At 33.8% G+C, this 17147-nt stretch overlaps 1 long non-coding RNA gene across 1 annotated transcript; it reads right to left on the bottom strand.

Moving 5' to 3' along the window:
* Positions 1-15428: 15428 nt before the first annotated feature.
* On the bottom strand, positions 15429-16503 carry LOC137572350 (uncharacterized). Its single transcript, XR_011031626.1, has 2 exons — positions 15886-16503; positions 15429-15770 (listed from the first exon to the last, which is right to left on the bottom strand). It is a non-coding gene; the product is annotated as an uncharacterized lncRNA (long non-coding RNA).
* Positions 16504-17147: the final 644 nt, after the last annotated feature.

Here is a 17147-nt window from a genome sequence, read left to right as displayed (position 1 = left end):
ACTCTAATGAGTTTTCGATATTTAATGCATAAGACGAATATATAATATTTTTATTATATTTCTGATAAAATCTTTACTATTAAAATATAAAATAATTATATATTCAATCAATAATCTGAAATTAATATTCATTGGTTTTAATGCCCAATTAATACACTATTATTTACGCGCAAATACACTTTCGTTTTCACTAATACACACAAAAACATGATATGCTCATATCTCTCACATACACAACAACATACAATCGAATAGCCAAATTGACTCGGCTGCTGCATAATTTAAACCCTGTACTAAATGATGATAAAGGCAAAATACAATCTAAGGACTAGTCCAACCTCTGCAGCTAATTAAACGCACAGGCTGGACTAGTCCCTTTATCACATTTGCTGTTTGCTGCTTAAAACTATGTTTTACCTCTATATAATAACCGGAATTGCCAACTTTAATATACGATTGCTAAATTATTTAACCTATTCTTTTATATATATAATTACACTGCTCTTCACTTTTTATTAAGATAATTGCAAATACTTGATCATGTAAAAGCAAAGAAAATCTTAATACAAGTATATAATTTTATATAAAACAAATCACTTCACTTGACAAAAGAACAGCCACCAGCTGCACAACCGAAAAACAAAATAATACACAATTCTCTTTCAGTTCCTCATTCACCCATTTGACAGAAGATGATATTTTTGATTCTCGACGTCTCCTTTTTGGTGCTTAAATTCTAAGTCAGTACAGCCACTGCCTGCAGCTGTACGCACTCAATACATGAGCTACCCTGTAAAATCCAGACGTTTTATGGCATATCTGACTCGTGACCTTATTGATCGTACCTAGACTCAACTTTAGTTCGATGCACACACATATTTATTAATATATTTATTCTTCTCTTTCATTAATCTCATATGTAAAAATTTTTTTTTTTTTAATTTTTATATTTTTTAAATAATAGGAGGGGGGAGGAGAAAATAGAAGAGAGTGTTGTTTATTAAAAAGAGGAGGAGAGGTTTCCACCAACATAAAAAAAAAATATTCTTGTTCAGCAGGAGAAGCAAAGTAAATATAGCCATGTTGGTCTGTCCGTCTGTCCGGCGGGGGGGATGCGTTTTACTCATACATTTTAAGAGCTTGAGGAGAAAATTTTTTGGGGGGTTTTTTTTTATCCGGGGAGAAAAAAAAAAAAAAAATTTTGGGGGGGGGACTAAAATAAAAAAAACCCTGGAAAAAAAATTTTTGCAAAAATTGGAGTATCCCCATGAAATTTACCAATATAATAGAATTTGATATAAAATCTCAGATCCCAAAATTTGACCCTGATCGGATAAATAGAACACAAGTTACAGTCAATATAAATCGGTTCAATCGCTGCCGGCAGCGCTGCTTGCTGCCTACTACGTCATCATCAAGTCAACAGAGTTCATGCATACACACACACACGCAACGCTACATGAACTGTATGTGTATGCGTGCGTTGCTTTGCTTAGGGAATGAGGGAAGAAGAAGAACAAATTGTACATAGTATGAAGAGTAAAATTGTTTTGTTTGTATATTAATGAATTGAGTTGCAGAAAACAAATTTTGAACATGTGAAATTATTATTGTCAAGGACTGCAAGGGTATATAAACTTCGGCATAGCCGAATTTAACTTCTTTGATATTTTGTGTTGTTGTTGTCAGCAGTTGCATTAAAATTACCTACATATTAAATGTCTGCATTTTGCTACCAAACAACCCAAGACAGCAACAACAAATGCCAACAACAACAAATGCAAAATTATAATTATAAACAATTGTCAGTGAGTACTTAAGACTCATTTGTTTTGCTTTTGAGGTCAAATGTTTGCTTTATTTACTGGGCCTTATCTTTGAATGGCTTAGTCATAAATGTTTAACGACCTCCAAAATTGCTACCAACAACAGCACCCACATTCCACTACCGCCCACTCAACCTCCCGCACCATTATGACCACAGCATGACATTTTGGCATATGAAAATTTGCATGACTTTTTGGAAAATTAGATTTTTCCACCTATTTGCACGGTGCCTTCTAAAAACACTAAAATACATAAAAATCGCATATTGCGCAATCTTCTGCTTGAATGCATGTCATTTGCCTCTGTTTTGTATGGCCTTCTTGTGTGTGTGTGTGTGTGTGTGTGGGTGTGTGGGTCTTTGGGTTAGTGGGTGGTGGGTTGTGGGATGAAAGGCTCAAATATGGATAGACATATGTTGTGAATTGCCAATTTTTTGTAGGCCAAAACAAAGGAAAATTTTAAAATTGGAATTGCTGATCCTTAAAAATATTAACAATAACATCTAACAGAAGATTAGCTGACCTTGTTTTAATCTCTAATGCTTTTTCTTAATAATTATTTTTATTTATTAAAAAATGTGACAAAATTTCCATAATTGTTCAAAATTAATTCCAAGACTAAAGCGATTTTGAAGTTAAGATCTGAATATGATAAACTATTTACTTGAAGTCAATCAGTTCATCTATGAATGTCCTTTTGAAAGAAAAGCTTATGTTTTTTGAGATTTCTTCTACCCTGAATCGATAATATAGTTTTTATCATATTTTTGGGGTTGAATAGATTGTGATATTTAAACATTTTCAAGTTATTTTAAACTACAAAATATGTGACCATTCGGGCATTAAGCCAAGTCGTTCTTAATTATGTAATGAATAAATTTTAGTCCACTAATTAAAAGAGTAATGACGAAATCAACTTTTTATTTAATTTCAAAAAAGTTCACTACTTTTTTTAATGCCAATTAAAAAGTAATGCTTAAGGGCACAACAAAGATAGAAAGAAAGAGACAAAGAAAGAAAGAAATTAGAAATAAAGAAGTTACTTTTTTTTAGATTATATTATTTTAATTAGCAGACTATAAATATTTTCTGCTTTTCTTTTCTATTATGTGAAAAATATCTTTTGACTATATATTCTCATATATTATTTCTTTCCCAACCATCAACCATTTGGAAGATTGTTTTATCCGAAATCACCATGTTTCAAAAATTTTATTCAATTATGATACATTGAGGCCAATTTAAAAAAAAAGCAGATTATTTTAATACTTTAAGCAAATACTCTTTCATATGCTAGAAATCTGTTTTATATAAAGGATTATGACAAAAAATTATGACACTAAAAGGAGTCGAAACTGATTAAAACAAGGAATAAGATCTAATTTATTCAAAAAGAGTCAAATGACTCTGTATTTAGAATAAAAAGCTCGTTTATGAAGATTTCAGCAGTCCTCGGTAGACGAGTTGTCTAAGTGACCCAGTCATTTGAGCAACTGAACAACGAGGATCCGGGTTCGAATCCCAGGCTAGTGTATGGATGTAGTTTTCGTCTAAGCCGAAGGCCTTAGTTGCCAGTGCTTGTAAAATATAGTTAGGTTGATAGTTTAAAACTATATCCTATACTTATAATAATAATAATAATAATACTAATGAAGATTTCAAATGGTTTCGAAAATGATTCAAGAAGAGATTCGTATAGAATGACAACTAAAATGAAATGCTAAATGAAATGTTACATCCTTCACAAAAAGGTCCTAATTTGACCCTTCAATTTCTTTATTTTTAAATGAATTAGTACATTGAAAGTAATTAAAAAGAAACATTTAAATTAAACTTGTTAGTTTTGGTATAAAATACTTTAATTTACCTTACATCAGAAGACATTTCCCTTTCATTTCTTTTGAACAAGATGACTTTATGTGAATAACTATTAATATCTTATCTTATGATATTATATAATTGTTTGTTTCCCACTTACAAGGGGAACTTTAGGTATGCCAATCTAAAATATCTAAAATTCATTCAAATCGGTGATTCGCATATCTAAAGTTCCCCTTGTTAAACTCAACAAATGATTATGGTCATTAATGAATATTAGTTATTTAATGATTAGTTATAAATATTATATGTTAAACATAAAAGAGTTTATAGCCATGACAATAAAGGCTTGTGGTCTTTCATATATTAAAAGGCCATTAAAGCTTCTTTTGTTTTTGAAAATAATTTAAATTAGTTGCTAATAAGATAAATATTTCATCAATTGAATGACAAAAACTGAGCCTATGCAAGTCGAAACAGAAATCAAATGAGTGGATATTGGCTCAAGAGCTTATCAAGTTATAAGTCTTTCCAGGAATTAAAAATTAAACTTTTAGTTATGTAAATGCAAAATGTTAGGGGTCGAGAGGGAATGTTATTTCGAGTCTTTCGTTTAATGGTGTATAAACGATTTATTAACGTCTTCTGCCAGAAGCCAGAGATGAAAGTGAAGTGGTCAAAACAGCTGAGCAGAGACATCTCCCAGCTCTTTGCACAATTGTCAATATTTATTTATATATGTATGTATGTATGCGTATGTGCAATGGAATGTACATATAAATAAACATATATTTTTATGTCATGACCAAAAAATCAAGATAAATCCATTTGAAAACATTTTCACTATCATTTTGCGACAGGTGGCGGCGGCAGCGGCGTTGGTTACTTGTTGATGTTCATTGTTATTGTTATTTTAGTTTTTTTTTTGTTTTTGGCTTATTGTTGTTGCTGATGTTGTTGTTGGTTGTTGAGAAAACAGGCCCCTTTCTGAAACCTGATGTCTGATTGCTGATGCCTGCTGGTGTCCAGTAAAAGTAACGCACCTTGTCAAGCTCCTTTAGCCGTGTCTGTTGCAGAAAAAACTTGACTTCAGACTTTCTTCTTCTACATTGAAGACTCCAACATACATACACACACACACACTTACGCACACTCTGTCCAGTTTGACTTTGTTTACCAGCTTCTGGAAAGAAAACCAACAACGGACCAGACCAACTCGAAGACCAGACCAGGCAATTAAAAACCTCAACTCAGGCATTGCATCCGCAATGCCAACTTTCTTAACAATTTCAAGTGACTTTTTGTATTGGGCTTTTTTTCTTCAGCATCCTGCTTTAGGTATGCTTAGGTTATTACAAAATAAATCGGACAATTATCCAGGCGGAGTGAGGGGAAATTTCACACAATTTGAATTGAAAATTCTCAATTTTCTTTTCTTTCTTTTCGCCTCTTCTGGTTGTTTTGTTGGCAAATCCGTCTTCTGTATAATTACTGTCATCATCAGCTAGTCAGACTCGTCAGCGGGCCAGAGATGAGGAGGCAAAACTCGTCTCGTGTTCTAAATACTTACACAGTTCCAGCAACCAACTCAATTGCACTCAAGCCTACAGATTTCTCCAGAGAGTCACATATCGATCGATTGATTTCTCTAATATCAATATAGAGAACTTAAATGAAATCTCATCAAATGCATCTTAAGGAGAAGCCAAACTGGTTGCCTTTTAAAGAATTACTCAATGGGCAACAGCCTCAGGATATTAAAGTTTACATAACATTTTGTTTAGTTTTTTTGTTTTTTTCAAAGAATTAGCAATCACCTAGAGTCGACACCTGTTCATTTTTACAGTCTTTGATAAAAAAAAAGATTCGCCAACAAATTTTTTGTCAGAAAAGTTCAAATTGCCACTACTAAAACAAGTTGCCATTAACTGGCCAAGATTGCTGTAAAAATGCTGAATAAATCCAAGATTAATGGCCATATATGCCAGACTGTTAAAGAGAGAGGAAGGGGGCTGGGGGTGCAACTGGCTTGGGTATTAATTATTTAACTATGGAATGTTGCACAGATGATGTCCCAAAAAATATATATAAATATATATAAAAAATGTCTTTGAGCCGCATTCACAAGTGTTTTTATTTCGACTGAAGGTTTTTTTCCCTCCATTTTTGGCAATAAAATAAATGAAATATTTGAAGAGCCTAAAAGTGCCTTTCTGCAGTGCCCCCCATCAACATGCCCCATTAATTTGTATTTACAAGTGCAACTCAAAAAAAAAAACGAACCAATATTGCATAACCCACAACAAAAAACCAAAAAATGAGAGCTACTTAAGTGAGGTGAAGAGAGATTCGAGACAATTGGTTCGACAGTTCGACTCTTGGACAATTAGTTGAAGCAGCAAATGAGCCAATACAAATTTAAATTACAACATTTTTACAGCAGCAACAACAACAACAATGAGTCTAGTAATTGGTAATGACAAAAAGAAGAAGAAAAAACAAAACAAAAGACAAAAGCAACAAACTGAAACTGAAAACTCTATTATTAATCTATCTCGTTAACTAGAGTCAAATTATGAAATATTGTACATATCTTCCAATTAAAAATACAAAAGATAACTAGATTAGTCCTAACTTAATCTGCTAATAAAACCATAAAGGAATGAGACGATAAACTATCTACTATTAAGTATGAACTCCCAATTTAGCACAGGAATAGAAAAATATTCCCTCCAAAGTCTTTTTAAAATCCATCACAAACCCGTGACCACGTAGTCTATATAGGGTTTTCTTTTAAGAACCATTCCCTGCTAAAGAGTCCTAAATGGCAACGAGCCAATGCCAAAACTAGTTAAGAATTACAACTAAATGAATCGAGGAATTATTAACAACAATTTGTTGTTACTCTCGAAAGTCATTGTCAATGCATAATCTAAAGTTTAGATTCCAAACTATTGCCCTAAAAGATTGGACAAAAGGACTAACAATTGCATTCGCACCTCTTCAAACTGCTGGACAACAGAAAGCATGCTGATTGGACGTCTGAAAAGAAGTCACCCACCACAGAGACCAGGACTGTTGTTTCCATCACTTTTTCTTGACAATATTTGCTTATTGTCTATTCAGGATAAATTGAAAATTAAAATATATATAAAAACGCTATTGCGTTAACCTGTTCCAAACGGGAAGGCCAAAGAAATCTTCTAATCTTCACCGAAACAGAATTTGAAACTTTGCCAAACTCTTCGTAAACTTTTTGCATCAATAAGTGTGTTTTTTTAAGCATTAAGTGGGAATTATCAAAATTGCAACTTTAATTTGTCTTATTAAGAGTTTCTTTTAGTTCCCGAACAGAAACTAGGCTAAAAAAAACGATAGGCTAAGAATAAGCCCAACAGCACGGGCTGTAAGTTGAGAGAAAATTCTACAAATAAAAGCATTAAATGCTAATAATAAATAGTAAAAGTTAAAAACTAATTACTTTACTCGACAAGTAAATAAATATTTCTAAAATTTTTAGTTTATTTTTGTTTTGTTTTCAAGTCAAACGAAACGACTTTTGCAAGTTAATTTGCCAGTTCACCACTGACCTATCCCACTAAGAAGTCTGTGACTAACGCACTTGCCTATATGCAAACTGGGTAGACAAGCACACACAGAGACGAAACGACACTGAGACAGACCAACAGCCCAGATAGACAGACAAATGTACAAGCTCGTATATCACACTTTGAGTACGCAAGAGTTTTAGTTTTCTAGCTCAACTAAAGTCAAAAAGTGTGTCTTTGCATACCAACAAAGAGACGATTTTGGTTTTAATGGAGAAAGTTGGCATGTGTGTGTGTGTGTTTAGGCCACATTGTGCCTGTTGTATGTGGTGGTTGTACATAGTTGTTGCCAGCCTTAGTTGTAACAAACTCTTCCGACTGATAAGAGAGTTTTCAGTTTCAGTTTGTTGCTTTTGTCTTTTGTTTTGTTTTTTTCTTCTTCTTTTTGTCATTACCAATTACTAGACTCATTGTTGTTGTTGTTGCTGCTGTAAAAATGTTGTAATTTAAATTTGTATTGGCTCATTTGCTGCTTCAACTAATTGTCCAAGAGTCGAACTGTCGAACCAATTGTCTCGAATCTCTCTTCACCTCACTTAAGTAGCTCTCATTTTTTGGTTTTTTGTTGTGGGTTATGCAATATTGGTTCGTTTTTTTTTTTTGAGTTGCACTTGTAAATACAAATTAATGGGGCATGTTGATGGGGGGCACTGCAGAAAGGCACTTTTAGGCTCTTCAAATATTTCATTTATTTTATTGCCAAAAATGGAGGGAAAAAAAACCTTCAGTCGAAATAAAAACACTTGTGAATGCGGCTCAAAGACATTTTTTATATATATTTATATATATTTTTTTGGGACATCATCTGTGCAACATTCCATAGTTAAATAATTAATACCCAAGCCAGTTGCACCCCCAGCCCCCTTCCTCTCTCTTTAACAGTCTGGCATATATGGCCATTAATCTTGGATTTATTCAGCATTTTTACAGCAATCTTGGCCAGTTAATGGCAACTTGTTTTAGTAGTGGCAATTTGAACTTTTCTGACAAAAAATTTGTTGGCGAATCTTTTTTTTTTATCAAAGACTGTAAAAATGAACAGGTGTCGACTCTAGGTGATTGCTAATTTTTTGAAAAAAACAAAAAAACTAAACAAAATGTTATGTAAACTTTAATATCCTGAGGCTGTTGCCCATTGAGTAATTCTTTAAAAGGCAACCAGTTTGGCTTCTCCTTAAGATGCATTTGATGAGATTTCATTTAAGTTCTCTATATTGATATTAGAGAAATCAATCGATCGATATGTGACTCTCTGGAGAAATCTGTAGGCTTGAGTGCAATTGAGTTGGTTGCTGGAACTGTGTAAGTATTTAGAACACGAGACGAGTTTTGCCTCCTCATCTCTGGCCCGCTGACGAGTCTGACTAGCTGATGATGACAGTAATTATACAGAAGACGGATTTGCCAACAAAACAACCAGAAGAGGCGAAAAGAAAGAAAAGAAAATTGAGAATTTTCAATTCAAATTGTGTGAAATTTCCCCTCACTCCGCCTGGATAATTGTCCGATTTATTTTGTAATAACCTAAGCATACCTAAAGCAGGATGCTGAAGAAAAAAAGCCCAATACAAAAAGTCACTTGAAATTGTTAAGAAAGTTGGCATTGCGGATGCAATGCCTGAGTTGAGGTTTTTAATTGCCTGGTCTGGTCTTCGAGTTGGTCTGGTCCGTTGTTGGTTTTCTTTCCAGAAGCTGGTAAACAAAGTCAAACTGGACAGAGTGTGCGTAAGTGTGTGTGTGTGTGATGTATGTTGGAGTCTTCAATGTAGAAGAAGAAAGTCTGAAGTCAAGTTTTTTCTGCAACAGACACGGCTAAAGGAGCTTGACAAGGTGCGTTACTTTTACTGGACACCAGCAGGCATCAGCAATCAGACATCAGGTTTCAGAAAGGGGCCTGTTTTCTCAACAACCAACAACAACATCAGCAACAACAATAAGCCAAAAACAAAAAAAAAACTAAAATAACAATAACAATGAACATCAACAAGTAACCAACGCCGCTGCCGCCGCCACCTGTCGCAAAATGATAGTGAAAATGTTTTCAAATGGATTTATCTTGATTTTTTGGTCATGACATAAAAATATATGTTTATTTATATGTACATTCCATTGCACATACGCATACATACATACATATATAAATAAATATTGACAATTGTGCAAAGAGCTGGGAGATGTCTCTGCTCAGCTGTTTTGACCACTTCACTTTCATCTCTGGCTTCTGGCAGAAGACGTTAATAAATCGTTTATACACCATTAAACGAAAGACTCGAAATAACATTCCCTCTCGACCCCTAACATTTTGCATTTACATAACTAAAAGTTTAATTTTTAATTCCTGGAAAGACTTATAACTTGATAAGCTCTTGAGCCAATATCCACTCATTTGATTTCTGTTTCGACTTGCATAGGCTCAGTTTTTGTCATTCAATTGATGAAATATTTATCTTATTAGCAACTAATTTAAATTATTTTCAAAAACAAAAGAAGCTTTAATGGCCTTTTAATATATGAAAGACCACAAGCCTTTATTGTCATGGCTATAAACTCTTTTATGTTTAACATATAATATTTATAACTAATCATTAAATAACTAATATTCATTAATGACCATAATCATTTGTTGAGTTTAACAAGGGGAACTTTAGATATGCGAATCACCGATTTGAATGAATTTTAGATATTTTAGATTGGCATACCTAAAGTTCCCCTTGTAAGTGGGAAACAAACAATTATATAATATCATAAGATAAGATATTAATAGTTATTCACATAAAGTCATCTTGTTCAAAAGAAATGAAAGGGAAATGTCTTCTGATGTAAGGTAAATTAAAGTATTTTATACCAAAACTAACAAGTTTAATTTAAATGTTTCTTTTTAATTACTTTCAATGTACTAATTCATTTAAAAATAAAGAAATTGAAGGGTCAAATTAGGACCTTTTTGTGAAGGATGTAACATTTCATTTAGCATTTCATTTTAGTTGTCATTCTATACGAATCTCTTCTTGAATCATTTTCGAAACCATTTGAAATCTTCATTAGTATTATTATTATTATTATTATAAGTATAGGATATAGTTTTAAACTATCAACCTAACTATATTTTACAAGCACTGGCAACTAAGGCCTTCGGCTTAGACGAAAACTACATCCATACACTAGCCTGGGATTCGAACCCGGATCCTCGTTGTTCAGTTGCTCAAATGACTGGGTCACTTAGACAACTCGTCTACCGAGGACTGCTGAAATCTTCATAAACGAGCTTTTTATACCCTTGCAGAGGGTATTATAAAAATTGGTCAGATGTTTGTAACGCACAGAAGGAGACGTTTCCGACCCCATAAAGTATATATATTCTTGATCAGCATGAGAAGCTAAGTCGATATAGCCATGTCCGTCTGTCCGTCGGTGCGTACGCGTTTTACTCAGCCATCTTAAGAGCTATCGGGATGAAATTTTTTTGGGAGCTTTTTTTTTACCCGGGTGAGATAAAGTATGAAAATCTTTGGGATCGGACTACTATATCATATAACTCTGGAACAAAAATTTTTGCAAAAATTGGAGTATCCCCATGAAATTTGCCAATATAATAGAATTTGATATAAAATCTCAGATCCCAAAATTTGACCCTGATCGGATAAATAGAACACAAGTTACAGTCTATATAAATCGGTTCAATCGCTGCCGGCAGCTCTGCTTGCTGCCTACTACGTCATCATCAAATCAACAGAGCACATGCATACACACACAGACGCAACGCTACATAAACTGTATGTGTATGCGTGCGTTGCTTTGCTTAGGGAACGAGGGAAGAAGAAGAAAAAACTGTAGTATAAAGAGTAAAATTGTTTTGTTTGTATATTAATGAATTGAGTTGCAGAAATCAAATTTTGAACATGTAAAATTATTATTGTCAAGGACTGCAAGGGTATATAAACTTCGGCATAGCCGATGTTAGCTTCTTTGATATTTATGATTCTTTTCGTTGGATAGAGGAAATTGTCATGCATTTTCTGACATTTTATTTCATATTGGCTATCTGTTTTTTTATACCCTTGCAGAGGGTATTATAAAATTGGTCAGATGTTTGTAACGCACAGAAGGAGAAGTTTCCGACCCTATAAAGTATATATATTCTTGATCAGCATGAGAAGCTGAGTTGATATAGCCATGTCTATGCGTTTTACTCAGCCGTGTTAAGAGCTATCGGGCTGAAATTTTTTTTCGGTGGTTTTTATTACCCGGCAAAAATAAAGTATGAAAACCGTCAGGATCGGAACACTATATCATATAGCTCTAGAAGAACTAGAAGAAACATTTTCATAAAAATCGAGTATGCTATGAAATTTACATATGTGATAATTAAAACCCCAGATCCCAAAATTTGAATGTGATCGGATAAATATAACACAAGTTACAGTCAATATAATAATCGGCTCTGCTCCCAGCTCTGCCGGCAGCGCTGCTTGCTGTCTACTACGTCTTTTGCCATGCGAAAGTGTTTTCGTGTATGCGTGCGTTGCTTTGCTTTGGGAATGAGGGAAGAAGAAGAACAAATTGTAAAATAGAGAGTAAAATTATTTTGTTTGTATATTGATGAATTGAGTTGCAGAAAACAAATTTTGAACATGTAAAATTATTATTACCAAGGACTGCAAGGGTATACAAACTTCGGCATAGCCGATGTTAGCTTCTTTGATATTTTTTGTATTTATATTCTTTTAAACTAATTCATTTTATAATTAATAATTTTAAATCATATTATACAATATAACATTATATTATAATATTTTTGCACGGTAGCCTGCCCTCAGCAAGCTCCCAAAATTTTCTAATACATACTACCACTAACCATAGAATACATAGATGCGTCAAACTCAAGTTTTTTTGATTACAAATGCTAGCCTGAGTCTGGAACCCCAGAGAACTTCGGCAAAAGCCGAACAGCGTAGAACCCCAGAGAGCGGTCGCAGCGAGAGCGAAAAACGTTCGCTCGCAGCACTGTCGCTACGCATCGAAAATAATTCAGTCTGCCACAGATCGCAGAACGATGAACACATGTCTGTGTCGCTGTGTTCTCGTTTTGCATATGTATGCGTACACTCGTCGGTACATGCTCAGGCTTCGTAGTGTGTGTGTGTGACGTGAAGTTGTACAACATCGCATTTCAATAGTTCCCTCAACCAAAATTTTTGATTTTCGACAAAAAAGCGACAATGCGAATAGGTAATGCCTCTGTGAAAAGAATATCAAGAAGTATTGGCATCAGATTCGTATGTGTCACGGTGGCTGTGCCGATAGAGTGCTCGCTTGGCGTTTGGAATAGGACTGGTTCGAATCCCAACTCCGATTATCGTTAATGAAGGTTTTTTTTGTTTATTTTTATTTTTTTTATTTATTTCTATTTTTTTTTTCTTTTTTTTTATATTTTTTAATTTATTTTTATATGAATAAAAAACGCTAGCCTGTATAATAAAAAGCCTATATAATTAAAAAAAATATATAGTGAGAGATATGAGCATATCATGTTTTTGTGTGTATTAGTGAAAACGAAAGTGTATTTGCGCGTAAATAATAGTGTATTAATTGGGCATTAAAAGAAATGAATATTAATTTCAGATTATTTATTAAATATATAATTATTTTATATTTTAATAGTGAAGATTTTATCAGAAATATAATAAAAATATTATATATTCGTCTTATGCATTAAATATCGAAAACTCATTAGAGTATACATACGTGATTCTGGATTAATATGTATTTATGTGGAAGATAATTGTGCACTGAATAAAGTTCGTTGACCTTAGCTGTGAGAACAGCTGATTTTGTATCAAAGACGATTGAATAGCAATGAGTTTTTGCTATTAGAATAGTATTGTGATTATCAAAATTTGTGAATTAATGTAATTTATATATTATCGAAAAGTTTGTGTGTGGATTATAGAAAAGTGGTTATATTTATATAGTTATTTAAGTTTGTTATTTAAAGGTGCTCATTAATTTTTCGTTTTAAAGAAAAAGAGAATTTAGTAAATGCCATTTAATTGATTAGAGGATTTACCACTAATTAATTAGGTAAATTATCGATGTTGTAGTTACTAAAATTAGACATGAATTCAGCAATCGGTTTAATTTGAGCCATAATAATGTTAACTTGTTGTAAGATAGGCTCAAGTTGCAATTTGAATTGTTTAATGTCTCCGATAGCCTCCCATAGTTGGTTTGTCGTTGGAGTGGTTGCTGTTGTTGTTGTTATATTAGTGGGTTGTTGTTGCTGATTTATTTGACTAGAGTTAGGCTGCTGCTGCTGTTGTTGTATTAAATTCCACTGCATAGGTTGTTGAATTTCAGTAATATCAAGATCATCGTCAAGTTGCTGGCCAATGGCCAGAGAATTAAAAGGCTGCTGCTGCTGCTTATTTTTAATAATTGGTTTTAATTTACGCTTTATTGTCTTAGGCCTCCATTTGTTGGTTGTTTTAGACTGGTGTTGGTAAAGCTTTAATTTACGTTGCTGCTGTTGTTGTTTTGACTTGCTGATAGTTGCCAGTTTATGTTGTAGATCGACTGATGACGATTGGTGTAGGTTTATCTGAGGGTCCAGTATTTGCTGCTGTTGTTGTTGCTGCTGCTGTCCTGAATTTGACTGAAACCGTTGTGGTTTTGGTGTTTTAGGTAGTTGTTGTTGTAGTTGCTGTTGTTGTACAATTTGTTGTTGGGTAATATGTTTATTAGCAAGGATTTTCTTTGAAGAAACTAGATCCTTAAGCATTGCTTTGTAAACGAGACACCCCCCTATAACTGGCTATGTGGCCATCTCCACAATTAGCACATTTGGGGTTATCAATACGTTTTCGGCAATCAGTAGTAGCGTGTTTACCTGCACATTTCAAGCAAACAAAGTCTCTTCTGCAATAGTTTTTAGTATGGCCAAATTTTTGGCATCTGTGACATTGAACAGGCTCCATTCTCACAGATTGCCTCTGGATGGAGACCTGTTGAGAAAATCATTATTTTTATCATCGGAGCAAGGCTCCAATTCTATTTCAAACATATTTAGTGGCAAACGAGTATGTTTATGTTTTATTACATTTAAATAACGAACTACAAAACCCATTTTATTTACCTCTGCGCGAACGTAATCGCAGGGGGTAGATGAGTGTAGTCCTTTAATTACCGCACGATAGCCACGATTGCAACTATCCTGATGTGTGTAAGTTTGAACTTTATTATCATTAGGTTTATTAATTATTAGCTGGTATGATTTTGCATCAGAGCAATCAATTTTGACGTCACCATTGTGTAGGGTTTTTGTGCTAAAATTAGCATCTGTTAAAGCATTGGCCAGACCATTGAAAATGTCGAAAATATTATTAACGTTGCCCACATAAATTGCAGGAGGTTTTCTGGCATTACTCCTATGGTCTGATTTATGCTGTTGTAGTTGTTGTTGATTTAGTTAGAGACTGTTGCTGCTGCTGCTGTTGTTGCTGCTGCTGTTGTTGTTGTTGTTGTTGTTTTAATAAATATGTTTGATAATCCTGCAGGTCTTTTTGCTTCTGACGCTGCATTTGATCATTGTGTTGTTTAGCTCTTTTATCTAATAGGTGTCCAAGAGTTGTTTGGCTCTTAAGCAATAACTCTTTTATGGAGAGAGTTTTTACTTGATTGGTATTATTATTTGACTGACTGGCCTGATTTTTCTCATTAGTTAAATCAGATGTAAAGTCAGTCAAATTAGTAGGATTTTGTTGTTGTCGTTGCGTTGGTGATAGCTGTTGTTGTAGAATTCGCGCTTGAGCATTGTTTAGCAGTTGTGAGAAGTCTAATTCGTGATTAATCGAATTAGTTAGTTGTTGTTGTTCAGGAGATGTTGTTTGTTGTTGTTGTTTAGGCAGTCCAGGGGCTTTATTGAGCAAATCACAGATAACACTAGAGCTCATGTGTGTGACTCCCTTAGACGTAGATGGGATGTCATCAGCATTGAGCTTTTGTTGTTGTGAGGTAGCATGCTGTTTGTTTAACTTGCCAGTCGGCAGCATAGGTTTGAGAGCCACTGGATTGGCAAATTTTTTGCAACATTGGTCATCAGAGCTTAACACAGGGTCAATTTTCCTTTTGAGACGAGTTGGTGTATCGGTAGGGGCCAAAATATCCATTGGCTCGGGTGTTTTGGCATCATCCCGCGTAGTTTTAGCTGGCTTAACTGGGTAGATTAATTTTCTACGACAAGTTGTGTTTAAACGTGGAGTAGTTGTGGTCATGCAAGCCCCAATCAAAGGAGTTATAGGGCTTGGGAGCACATTACTTGTAGGTGCTTTGCTGAGAGGGGTCATACTCGAGCAAAATTCAGAAATAAGAGTACAATCTGGGTCAAAGAAGGATTTATTAGCAGGGTCTTCTTGATCGCATAGATCTGTTGTAGATTTATTGGGAGATTTTACATTTTCGTCATCAGCAAGTATATTATGTTGTTTAGTAGTTGTATGATTAAGCGAGTCTTTGCTATCGTCTAAAATTATAATTTGTTGGCTTTGATCATTATCTTTAATTAATTTACCAGCTGATTCTCTTTCAGATGATTTAAGGGAGGGTTTTTGCAAATTTAAAGACGGTCTCATGTGTACCTGTGTGGCATATGTCTGTGTGTGTGTAATAGACGAATTATGGCTTCCAGTGGAACAGGACGTATGTGTATGCACTTGTTGAGCACTTGTCATTGTGTTAGTGAGTAATTTATCACTCTCTTTCATTATAGTAGTTTGTATGTATGTGTGTGAAATATATTTGCAAGGCGGAGAGGGGCTTTTGTACAAGTGTGTATGTCGAACTAATACACGTACAAGCAGAAGAGAATTGGAAAGTTTTCTCTCCTTCCAGCCTCATGCAAATGGCAGCACATGAAAAAATTTTTTATTTCATACTAAAAGATTTAACATATAAAGACATTTACCGACATATATTAAAACACATATTAAAAGTTTTTTGATTAATTATACGTTCACTTGGGTTTTGAGTAGTTTTTTGATGCAATTTCCAGAAGAAAATTATATAAGTTTGAGCAGACGAATTTTATTATTAGGTTAGGTCAACACAATTTTATTTAAGAGTCATTTATTTAATTAATTAGCTAGGAAATCGGCGATTTTCCATAGCCCACGCGTGAAGAGCATTGAAACACGATTTTTAACAATTTTTTGGACAATTAATTCCCACTTTTACTATAATTTTCAATTTTTTTTTGTGTTGAGTCAATGCTCAAACTAGCACCAATGGCCGAAGGCCATTGGCTCCTTTATTGTTTCATTCTAAGACCTTAGAATCTATCACAAGAAATGATTAAATACAGCAAGGATACATAGGTGCTGAAGGCATTAAAAAACTAGAAAAATGATTAGAGCTAGGCCAAATTGGTCTAGAAAATATTATAATGTCATGCAAATGGTCAAAATCTGTAATCTCAAACTTAATTTAGGGCATCTTGTTTCAAATAAACATAGTATGAAGGCAATTACCCTACAGGAGCTTACAGAGGAGACCATAATGTTAATTAACATTGCCAATGTAAACAGAAAATGAGAGAGACGTTGCTAGGAGGGACACAAGCCAGTTGTGTCGAACTCCGAGGAACGTCTCTCTCTCGGCAATAAGTATTGAGTAGAAGAAATCAAGGTAGTATGTATTAGAAAATTTTGGGAGCTTGCTGAGGGCAGGCTACCGTGCAAAAATATTATAATATAATGTTATATTGTATAATATGATTTAAAATTATTAATTATAAAATGAATTAGTTTAAAAGAATATAAATACAAAAATAACATATAACAGATTGAACTAGTAAATTTTTACATATGAGATTAATGAAAGAGAAGAATAAATATATTAATAA

This window comes from Drosophila tropicalis, unplaced genomic scaffold (genome assembly GCF_018151085.1).
Source record: "Drosophila tropicalis isolate 14030-0801.00 unplaced genomic scaffold, ASM1815108v1 contig_30, whole genome shotgun sequence".
Classification (NCBI taxonomy): domain Eukaryota; kingdom Metazoa; phylum Arthropoda; class Insecta; order Diptera; family Drosophilidae; genus Drosophila; species Drosophila tropicalis.
The sequence above is the reverse complement of the archived record's forward strand: the minus strand, read 5'-3'. Positions and strand labels throughout refer to the sequence as shown.